The sequence below is a fragment of the Gymnoscopelus braueri genome, assembly GCF_963280865.1.
Source record: "Gymnoscopelus braueri genome assembly, chromosome: 2".
NCBI lineage: Eukaryota > Metazoa > Chordata > Actinopteri > Myctophiformes > Myctophidae > Gymnoscopelus > Gymnoscopelus braueri.
The window spans coordinates 5554229-5566728 of record NC_137604.1 but is presented as its reverse complement, the minus strand read 5'-3'; the positions used below and the strand labels follow the sequence as shown (position 1 = coordinate 5566728).

Below are 12500 nucleotides of genomic sequence, written 5' to 3'. Positions count from 1 at the left end.
CGTGGTTTTGTCGGCTTCGAGGACGCTATTGTTAAATGAGTTTCGGTTTGTTTCCAGTGGGGAAGGAACGGCACACACGTAAATCCCGCCCACTACATTTGATTGGGTAAAGCGCGGCCTGCTTCTTGATCCGATGGTCACGCCCACTTGTAGCCAATGTGCATGGGTTGTCAACGCGGCTACCGACAGATTCAAACGCAGAGCAGAATCTGTTCTTGAGAGATTATCCTAAAAGCAACTCTGAAACGGGTTAATGTCGCAGCTTCTTGTACAACGTGGGAAACTCTCCATCCTGTTTACGAAATGTCAGGATGGGATGAACCCAATATTCTCTTTTCCTTTTTCTTTTTTTTCACAGGTGACAGGACCACAAAATCATCTTCACTGCTTCTTTTTTTTTCGTTCTGCGAATATAAATAAAATGCATCTGACTCAGTGTGCAAGGATGTTGTGCGTGACGTTTTATTTTGAGGATTTCGAATTAATAAAACGCACCGGAAAAAACGCACCAGTGTGCAAAGGACCTTAAGAGTTTGACACAGATTAAAGTAGGCTGAGGAGTTTGTCATCGTATCCATTCTGAAGCGAAGTGGAAATCAAACGCTGTGTTTCTGGCATAATGTGGTTTGACACATCCGCTGAGCCGGTCTCCAGGATGTCTCCTCTGTACGTTTTACCATTCTCACGGAAAGATACCCAGATTCCATCTGACACACACACACACACACACACACACACACACACACACACACACACACACATACATTCACATACAGTAAATGCATTCCGTAACATATCTGAAGTGACATTTTGAAGTCAGTGAATAATAGCGAGTGCGCACCCTGAGAGCAATTAGAGCCATTTTATCAATCACACGCACGCACGCACGCACGCACGCACGCACGCACGCACGCACGCACGCACACACACACACACACACACACACACACACACACACACACACACACACACACACACACACACACACACACACACACACACACACACACACACACACACACACACACACACACACACACACACAGGTTTTCATTACCATACTTGTGAGGACATCAGCGTTTCAAGATGGTGATGAATGCCATTTCATTTTGTATTTTATCTTTGCGATTTTTAACCATAAGCCTAAAGCTGCAACAATAGCAGATCTACACCGTTGTGGGCTTGTATAGATCTGCATTTTTTACACGACACCAAAGCGCAACTATACTGTATATCAGGCGTAGCGCTAACCTTATAATCCCTAAACCTATAAACTCAAAATATCTAATCCTAACCCGAGCCTAAATGTAACCAATAATTCAAACAATGTATCCAGTGGGGTCTGTTCCTTAAATTCTGCTATACTTGTGGGGACAAAGTAGTACACGCGCGCGCGCACGTACACAGACACACTGGCACACGCACACATGCGCACACACACACACACACACACACACACACACGCACACGCACGCACACACACACACACACACACACTCACGCGCACACACCTAGCCTGGTAAACCCTCCCTCCGGAAATCTCATTTCTATTTGATTCCAGGAGTGAGTCTGGCCTGATAGCCCATTGTGGGGGTTTCTAGTGGAATTACCAGCTAACCGAGCCTATCAGCGTCGTCGCACATCGTTCTGTGATTGACAGCGACAGTTGGCCAATCAGGTGGCGAGTTCGAGTGAGCCCAAAACACGAACGGCAGCCATCTTTTTCTTGTCCGCTATATTCTCCGCTATTTTTTTACTTCAAAAAGCTCTCTAACTTCTATTTTGAGGCACGGAATTTACTTATAATATATCGTTTGGATAGAATTTAGTTGTTTAACTTCATATATGTGGTCAATTAATCATGACAAAGCCTATTTAAAAATACAAATTTAGAGAACCGGTAGGGGTGGGCAGTGACACCCATGTATCCGAATAAGGCAACCCATTTTGGGCATGGCTGTCTCAAAAGTCCCGTTGCGTCACATTAGACTGGTGAACTGCTGATTGGCTGAAGGGGAAAAATTATCATTGGCTGAAGGGGTTGTCAGTCAACGGTATTACTCCCGCCCAACTCCAGCCTGCAGCCAATATTGCAGAATGGGTGATCAGGCCAGACTCACTCCTGGAATCAAATAGAAATGAGATTTCCGGAGGGAGGGTTTACCAGGCTAGCACACACCCACAAACACACGCACACACACTCTCTCTCGAAGGGTTATAGCCGGTGTAAATTTATGGCCCTGGCTCCAGAGAGGCGAGGGGGGGGGGGACGGGACAGATTTTTACATATTTAGACACTTTTATTATTGATTTCCTGCAGCAATGAATTGCATCCATAGCCATGCATACTGAACATGCAAATGCAATAAAGTGTCACCTCTGTGGTGCTTATGGGCTTTCTGTGCAGTTGTTATTATAGATGCTATAGGTGATACATTTAAGCGTGAAAGTACCTTTTTTTTTCCCTTTAAACGTTAAATCTCTGCATTCTGACGGTAATCATTGCTGTAGAGCAGGGGTCTTCAACAGGGGGTCCTCAGAGCTACTATAGGGGGTCCGCCATATCGTTGTGTGATAGGATTTAGTTTTTTTTTAACATTAACCACTTGAACCCTAGAATTCCTTTTCTGAGGGGAAAATTAGCCGAAAATAGCCGATCTACAAGCTCTCAACGCCTCGCGCTGCGAGGCGTTGAGAGCTTGTAGATCGGCTATTTTTGGCAAAGAGGCTATAGGTGTAGAGGGAAAAAAGAGCAGACTAAGTAAAAAAAAAAACTTAATCTGAAACACATTTTTGTACAATATAGAGGGGGTCCCTGCTTCATCTCTCTCTCAGCTAGGGGGTCCTTGGCCTGAAAACATTGCAGACCCCTGCTGTAGAGTGTTTCCAGCACTTTAATAAAGAAAACGTACGTTTTCACTCGGGACACCAATAACATCCAATCAGGAGAGTGAACCCACGCCTTCTGCTTCAATTTACAGTATTTCATTTCCAACAGTGTGTCTGCGCTCACGTCCTCGTGTCATCACTTACATGATGGCCTCTGTCGGGTGGAAAGCTCACATGTCCAAAACTGTTACTTCCACGGATTCAAATTCAACTAGAAAAAGTGCTCCTCGGAGCACAGGTCTCCGCCAGGTCAGGTAGGTTATTGTGGGCAGCAATGTTCGGAATTCGCTAATCAGGATGGAATATAAAAAATCGGACAGATCCATCTTGATCACTTGACTATAGAGATAATGTGTAATGATTGCATGATGTTTGGACAAAATTTGTAGGAGTAATATAAAAAAGAAACATCGGCCTCCTGGTGGCGCTATAATAGGGCAATGTTAAAAGGGTGGCGTTTGTTCTTCAACGCGAATGTGCGTGCAAAGTTCCACCGCAATCGGACGTTGCGTTCATGATTTGCGGCATTTTGTTCAAAACGGGCTACTCCTGCAAACTTTAAATGTCGATGTTAGCCAATCAGGATGGAATATGAAAAATCAAACAGATCCATCTTGATCACATGACTATAGAGATCATGTGTACCAATTTGCGTAAAATTTGGATAAAATGTGAAGGCTTAATCTAAAAAAATGTGTTTTACATAAGTGGGCCTCCTGGTGGCGCTAAAAAAGGCTAATGTGAAAAATGCAGGGCAGATGTTTTTCCTTGGCCTCTAGGAAGTATGCGTGCAAAGTTTCACGCAGATCGGTGCAGTTATAGTTAAAAACGCAAATCGGCCTTTTATAGCGCCACCATGAGGCTGATTTGAACATTTTCAAGTGGCATTTCTTCCTCTGCCTAGTGGGAATGTGCATGTGAAATTTCACGGAAATAGCAAGCTGCGTTCATGATTTGAGGCATTTAGTTCAAAACGGACCAATCCTGCAAACTTTGGAAGCCAACCTTAGCCAATCAGGATGGAATATGGAAAATTGGACAGATCCGTGTTGATCACATGACTATAGAGATACTGTGTACTGATTTGCATGACGTTTGGATAAAATCTGTAGGAGTAATGTAAAAAAATGGGTTTTGCACAAATCGGCCTCCAGGTGGCGCTATAACAGGCCCATGTGAAAAATGTGAGGCAGAGGTTCTGAATTGGCATCCAGGGAGTGTGTGTGCACAGTTTCGCAGCGACCGGGCCAACGGGGCCAGAGATTAGCTGTTCACAGACGGACACACGGACGGACGGACACACACACACACACACACACACACACATACACACACACACACGGACGGACGGAGGGTAAAACATACTCTCTCGCGAGAGCCAACTGAGCTTCTTGTCACCTGACAGGGGGGCGTTTCCCTGGTAGGACGTAGCGCGTGGAAGGAACACGTTATTCCAACCAGTTCCTTTCCCCTCCATCAGGCGCCCCGGCTGGCCAGGGGGAGGCAGTATAGAGACCAGGATTACTGCATGTTTTTGTGAGGGTATTAACTACCCTAGGAGACACGGGGAGAACATGCAAACTCCACACAGAGTAGGCCCTTTCGCCAACCCCACCTAGGGTATGGGCGCTGATGACGCGGAGGAGAAGACACGCCCCCAGTGCCCACAGCGTCCCCGGCGGGAATCGAACCCAGGACCTTCTAGCTGAGAGGCGACAGCGCTACCGACTGCGCCACCGTGCCCCCTTAGATCAGCTATTTTTGAAAAACCTTGAACATTTGTGCAAATCTTTGAATTATATATTTTTAAAGCCAACATTTGTAATTCAAATCTTTGCTTTTGGGGGGTCCCTGGAACAAATACATATCATTTGGGGGTCCTTGAGTTTGTGAACCACTGATATAGAAACATACTTTGTTTCAAAACACTGTTAGGATTTAGACATTAGAATCGGCCAAATTGCATAAATCTTCACGATTTTTAAAAGAAAATAGCAGCGGGGGCTCAGCTCATAGCGTGGCACCGAGTGCCGCGCTATGAGCTTGTAGATCTGCTATTTTCGAATAGCCAAAAAAAATATCTTAAAATGACACAGATGCGTTCCCGGTCTTAAGGAGTGAAACCTGGTGACATGGGCAATACAATACGTCCCGTATATTGTTGTGTCTATATCTGGCATCAAGTGCTTTGATGTCCCAACACTGCCACCAGCTAAATGAGACCAAATGGGAGATCCTCCTCTTTGGCCCTCCTCCTCCAGTCACGTCTTGGCACTTTATCAATAAACAAATCAGGCAAACAGCCCCGCAGTCTAGGTGTGACCTCTTGACTCTGACCTCTTTTTTCGATGATCAAGTGACTAATAAAGGTTCTACAGTCTTGGTTCGTCCAGGTTGAGAATCATTGCCAAAATTACGTATTTTCTGTCACTATGATTGATTGATCGATTGATCGATTTCCTTTATTAAAGGGTCAGGCTTCCAAAGGAAGCCCGGCCCATATGGACTTGCCAGGACACTTTTCCATTTCATTTAACAAACAATGGACCGTCATGACAATTCACAGACAATGATCAAACAAATACTGGACTAAAAACGTCCAACATCCAACATCCATATCAGCCCACGGACCCCCGTTTGAAAAGATATGCCAGGGACCCCCAAAAGTATTTTTTTTTTAAAGGCTATAGCAGTGATTCCGAACCATTTTAATTTCAAGGAACCCAATTTGATATGCATTAGTAGGACATGGACCCCCATTTGATGGCATTTCTATCTCTGGGACCCCACTATACACGATAAAATCTATGTTAATCTAACTCTGAGAGAGTAAAAAAGGAACAAAATGGACACATAAGGGTCAATGTGGTTCCACTTGTACTCTCTCAGAGTTACAGACCCATAAGGGTCCATTTGGTTCCTATCAATCATTTGATTGGGGACCCCCTGGAACCCCCTCAAGGACCCCTGGGGGTCCCTGGACCCCACTTTGAGAACCAATGACATACAGGGCACATTACAAATAATACAACCTAAAATACGACACCCTTGTAATTGGGCCTGTTCATTCACATCTTAACAGAGAGACCCGACATGAACCTGTACTTGAAAAGCTGGGATTGTCCTCTACTCCAGGCTCTAGAAGACCTGAAGCCGATTTCTACAAAATGTCTCCTAAATCCCAACAGTTTTTTGAAAAAAAACTATGTTTCTATATCAGTGGTGCTCAAACTTTTTCATGTCAAGTACCCCCAAAACTATATGTATTTGGCCACGAACCCCCATCTCAAAATATTTGGTTCCAGGGACCCCCCAGAAGCAAAAATTTGAGTTACAAATGTCTGCTTTAAACAATATATATTCAAAGATTAGCACACATTTTCACGATTTTTCAAAAATAGCAGATCTACAAGCTCGTAGCGCGGCACTCGGTGCCGCGCTATGAGCTTGTATATCTGCTATTTTTGAATAGCCAAAGTGTAAAATAATGCGTTTTTAGCTCAAATCAAGAAGTGACACAGATGCGTTCCAGGTCTTAATGGGTTAATTAAAACCGGGAACGCATCCGTGTAATTTTCGATCTTTGCGTTGGCTATTCAAAATAGCTGATCTACATGCTCACCCTGGCTATTTCAATGATAGCGGATCTACAAGCTCACATGCAGCACGTGAGCCCGTGGGGGCCACGTGGGGGCCCCTGTTGTGGCTATTCTGATGGCAGACGCCTGAGTGTTGGTGCCATGTTGGTGAGGATCGGAGCAACGGCGCTAAAAAATCAATATGACTTTTTTTCTGCGTCAGCACACCTTTCACACCTGTCTTCTGTAGTAGAATTATAACATGTATTTTGAGAAAAAACAATGATACTGTCCTCTTAACTCTTTGACTGCGGACGACGCGATAACGCGTCAAGTGCTACTTTGTCCAGTTGGCCGTCGACGCGTTCGACGCGCTGGACGCGCGTTCATTGTTTAATCTCTGATTGCGCTATGCTGCTTAATATTCAATGTTATTTTCGAGTTCCACTTACTTCACGGACATCTGCATCCGGTTTCATGACCTGGATTCCGTTTCCGGTTTTTGATTATTTTCCCCGGTCATTTTTGTCCAAAATAGGTAAACAAACGGTTTTTCACACGGTATAACGGACAAACGGACAGGTTCTCTTCTATAATCTATGGTCTGGGTGACGATCAGTCATCGCCGTCGTGTATCACATCGTAATTTTGGCCGATCAAAACAATCTGGGACTACGTCACGTCCGTTTTCATGTTTTTCCCTGTCTAATCTATCAAGAAGGGTGAGAGTAACCCAACGACCTGATCAAGCTGTCATGTGCTGCTCTCTAGTGGCGGATTTGTGCTGGGTCTTTAAATTATGTGTCTTTAAATTATTTTCATGAGAAAAATTCAAAATATAAAAATAAAAAAACACGAAAATTGCTGGCACTGGGGGAGTACTTTATGAAAATACTCTGGCAGTCAAAGAGTTAAGAGTGGATGAATCAGCAAACTGACAAATGAGTTGGCGCAACAAATAAATTAGAGATCAAATTACACATTTACAAGCTACCTGCAACGGTGAAGCCTGTCCCGTGGGAAAGCTATATTTGCTTCCATGTGGTTAAGTGTGCCACATGACAGTTAACCACAAATTACCTTTGTGACGTCCGTCCACCGTCCGCCCGCCCCCTGACCCTCTAGGGCCCGCCCCCTGACCCTCTAGGCAATGTTTATATAGCAGGATTAAGGCATATAAGGCTCATTAGCCAGGGATCCTTTTAACAAACTCCAGGAAACGCATTCACATTACATTCATCTCTCCATTGGCTTCCAGTTAGTGTCAGGATCGACTTCAAGGTCTTTACTGATTACTTTTAAAGCCTTTCAAGGCAAGGCTCCTATAGCTACATGCTATGCTGGTCCCCTATGGGCCCTTTATGTATGCACTGCAGCAGTGATGAGGACAGTAAACCATGATAAAACAGTGCAGTGTTCCTTTATGTATGCACTGCAGCAGTGATGAGGACAGTAAACCATGATAAAACAGTGCAGTGTTCCTTTATGTATGCACTGCAGCAGTGATGAGGACAGTAAACCATGATAAAACAGTGCAGTGTTCCTTTATGTATGCACTGCAGCAGTGATGGAGACAGTAAACCATGATAAAACAGTGTAGTGTTCCTTTATGTATGCACTGCAGCGTGATGAGGACAGTAAACCATGATAAAACAGTGTACTGTTCCTTTATGTATGCACTGCAGCAGTGATGGAGACAGTAAACCATGATAAAACAGTGTAGTGTTCCTTTATGTATGCACTGCAGCAGTGATGAGGACAGTAAACCATGATAAAACAGTGTACTGTTCCTTTATGTATGCACTGCAGCAGTGATGAGGACAGTAAACCATGATAAAACAGTGTAATGTTCCTTTATGTATGCACTGCAGCAGTGATGAGGACAGTAAACCATGATAAAACAGTGTACTGTTCCTTTACGTATGCACTGCAGCAGTGATGGAGACAGTAAACCATGGTAAAACAGTGGAGTGTTCCTTTACGTATGCACTGCAGCAGTGATGGAGACAGTAAACCATGGTAAAACAGTGGAGTGTTCCTTTACGTATGCACTGCAGCAGTGATGGAGACAGTAAACCGTGGTAAAACAGTGTAATGTTCCTTTACGTATGCACTGCAGCAGTGATGGAGACAGTAAACCGTGGTAAAACAGTGTAATGCTCCTTTACGTATGCACTGCAGCAGTGATGGAGACAGTAAACCGTGGTAAAACAGTGTAATGTTCCTTTATATATGCACTGCAGCAGTGATGGAGACAGTAAACCGTGGTAAAACAGTGTAATGTTCCTTTATGTATGCACTGCAGCAGTGATGGAGACAGTAAACCATGATAAAACAGTGGAGTGTTCCTTTACGTATGCACTGCAGCAGTGATGAGGACAGTAAACCATGATAAAACAGTGGAGTGTTTATTTATGTATGCACTGCAGCAGTGATGGAGACAGTAAACCATGATAAAACAGTGTAATGTTCCTTTATGCACTGCAGCAGTGATGGAGACAGTAAACCATGGTAAAACAGTGTAATGTTCCTTTATGCACTGCAGCAGTGATGGAGACAGTAAACCATGATAAAACAGTGTAATGTTCCTTTATGCACTGCAGCAGTGATGGAGACAGTAAACCGTGGTAAAACAGTATAATGTTCCTTTATGTATGCACTGCAGCAGTGATGGAGCTAGACAGTAAACCAAGGCCCGACAGTTTTAATGGGGACACTGCGGTGCTGCTGCACAATGCACACATCGTCCCTGTCAGGTGCAAACCTTGTATGTCCAAACCAAGGGCCCAGCTTCCGGCTTTGAAGTAGGAAGTAAAAGTTCACATGAATGGCCTGTAGTTTAGCTGTTTTACCCCTGCTGGTGTCAGAAAGAATCTTTCTCCATTCAATTGGATGTACTTTAGACTTGATTTTCTTACCTTAATAAACATTGTCATAAATACTATATGCTTCCATTCGCCAGTTTAAAGTCTTCTGTCAATCATCATGATATGCGTTTTGGTAAATTATGGTCCCATTTATTTTAAAATTGATGATAAAGTAGGGTCTGCTGTAGGAGGGGCGGGATGATTTGATTGACAAGCTACACAACCACTAGCATTCATTCCCCACCCCCGCTCTTGATTGACAAGCTACCCAACCAATAGCATTCATTTCCGGTTGCATAGGACATGACGCGATATAGAAAGATGGCGGATTTGAAATTGCTGAAAAATAGACTTCATTTGCGGTCTGTAGATTATATGAGCGCAACGCCGTCCATTGTCGTTATTATCTATGGTTCAAACACAGTGACTTTTCAGGAAATGGAACAGAAATGGTCAGAAATAGTGAAAAATCTACAAGCTACAAGCTATTTTCACTATACTTTTGTGCAACGCTCTTCTATGATGAAGTAGCTACTTACCTACATGCAGCCTATGTTATCACAAAAGAGTTCATGATAAAATTGTATAGATATTGAACATGTTTTTCTTTACAGTTGATTTTTCTCCTTGCTCTACCGTCTACCTTAGGGAGGGACTAGTGGAGAGGAGATCCAGTAGAACTAAGACAAGTCATGTTATGTTTGGTTGTTGCGCTCATGCAAATAGCAGATCTAAAAGCTCACAACGCGTCGCAGCGCGGCGCGTTGTGAGCTTGTAGATCGGCTATTTTCAGCATGCAACCAAGTGTAAAATCAGGCATTACGATGCCATCAAGAGATTAGTCGATTTAGTCGACTAAAATCTTATGATATTTAGTCTAGAACAGGGCTACTCAACTTAAGATGGCTCAGGGGCCACTCAGCAAAATACCAAAAGTCCAAGGGGCCGCAAGCTAAAAATGACGGTCCTATTTTGGATTTTTCGATACACTACGCATTGTTATTGTTATAAGAAAATGTACATTTTGACATCATATTCTTTTCACTGTACCTGTTTATTTTGTGTGTATGTCCAGTGGCATCAGTTCAGCTGAAATAAGGGACACCTACCCTGGGCACGCGGCAAAGCCGCGCGGCCGGAAAAAAATGGGGGTCAAACCCCCCCAAAAAACTGAAATGCATAGAAAACTATGCATTATACCTGTAACAATTGATGTTTGTTTTTGAAAAAAAAATGTAGCAACCCATATATTTGAACGGAAATGTATATTTTTATCCTGTGCTTAAAAAAAAAAAACATGAGGGGCCGCCAAGACGCTGCGTTGGGGCCGCATGCGGCCCGCGGGCCGCGGGTTGAGTAGCGCTGGTCTAGACTGTAGACTAAAACTGAAACATTTCAGATGACTAAAATATGACTCAAACTAAAATAAACACTGCTTACCTGCACGGCGGTGACATGGAGAGGTGTTCCACCCGCCCCGTTGACCGGGTTGTTGGTTTTCTTGGGAGTCTTCGTCCCCTCTTTCTCTCTCTTGGCTTTCTCCTTGGCGGCCATTTTGCCTTTCTCCTCCTCGATGCGCTTGGGACTGTTTAGCATCACCTGAACAGCACACAGGGCAGAGACACAATAATGCCTGATTTAATAATAATACCGATAATGGATTGTATTCATAATGCACTTTATATTTGCGAAAATCTCAAAGTGCTACAATAAGCATTTGCATAATAAAAAAATAATAATCATCATCACGACAACATAAAAACATGAGGGCATAGGCTAAAACCTAAGGGTAAAACCAGTGTAGCAAAAAATGCTTGGTTAAAAAGGTGGCCGAGCAGAAAGCCCGGTCGCCCTGATGGTACGTAGGTTTATCTTGGGGGTTTTGAGGAGGCTAGTGTTTGAAGAGCGGAGGTTTCGAGTCGAGGGTTTTTTATACTTTTCCGTGCCGAAAATAGCCAACCTACAAGCTCACCGCGAGTCGTGTCAGGATTGAGCATTAATTAAACACAATGAGACAATCGACAAGCTCATAACGCATCCGACGCATTGTGAGCTTGTAGATCTGCTATTTTCAAAATATTTGTATACATTGTATACATTTGAAAACTACTTTCTACTTTTGGTACTTTAATACATTTTGATAACCAACACTTTTGCACTTTTACTCAAGTACATTTTGAATTCCAGACTTTTACTTGTAACAGAGTACTTCTACATTGCAGCATTGATACTTTTACTTGCGCAAAACATTGTAGTACTTTTTTCCACCGCCGGCGTTGCCTCACCTGAACGACAGCATACTCCACCAGTGATGAGAAGCCATACAGCAGACATGCGATGAGCCAGATGTCTATAGCTTTCACATAGGACACCTTAGGCAGGTCTGCGGCCAGCGTCATGCTCTCACTGGACAACGACAGCACTGACAAGATACCTAACACACACGCACGCACACACACACACACGCACGCACACACGCACATACGTACATACGCACACACGCACACACAGAGGGGAAGCACTGGTTAATTGCACTGCATGATCAAACTACATATTTATTCAGCACGTTTTCACTGTTGGGCATGAACACCTTGTATCTCCAATATCTCACATGTTTAGTTTTTTGTTTAGTTTTCCTTTTCTTTGTCTTATGACAGTGTCATGGACATTGCAACATACATTGACCATTGACCAAGTGTTGTTCCTCCATTTCCACTCACATTCTCTCTCGACACAGTTCCTGGGGGTGCGGGGGTGGGGGTTATTTCCATCATATCAGCCAGTTCCCTGTTCTTTAGTCCAATAATTATAACTTATTAATATGATCCTTTATATTGTCGCTTGTCGGACGTGAGCTTGATAACGTTGGAGCATGTTGCAAACACTTCAACCACGACTCGGCGACAGATAAACTGCGTCGCTTTGTGGTTTCGTAACTTTTGTAGCTGCTGTGAGCGCAGCATAACTGTCCATTCAGCTCTCTGTGTGTGCGCGTGCGTGTGCGCGCGTTTGTGTGTGTGTGTGTGTGTGTGTGTGTGTGTGTGTGTGTGTGTGTGTGTGTGTGTGTGTGTGTGTGTGTGTGTGTGTGTGTGTGTGTGTGTGTGTGTGTGTGTGTGTGTGTGTGTGTGTGTGTGTGTGTGTGTGTGTGTGTGTGTGTGTGTGTGTG

At 43.8% G+C, this 12500-nt stretch overlaps 1 pseudogene across 1 annotated transcript in view; it reads right to left on the bottom strand.

Annotated features, from left to right (window-relative positions):
* The window catches only part of LOC308075781 (glycine receptor subunit beta-like), a 55239-nt pseudogene that overhangs the window by 3271 nt on the left and 39468 nt on the right, over nucleotides 1-12500 (bottom strand). Inside the window, exons 8-9 of the transcript in view lie at nucleotides 11620-11768; nucleotides 10775-10933 (exon numbers count right to left, since the gene is read on the bottom strand). The product of the transcript in view is annotated as a glycine receptor subunit beta-like (transcript). The remainder of the gene's footprint in view (nucleotides 1-10774; nucleotides 10934-11619; nucleotides 11769-12500) is intronic.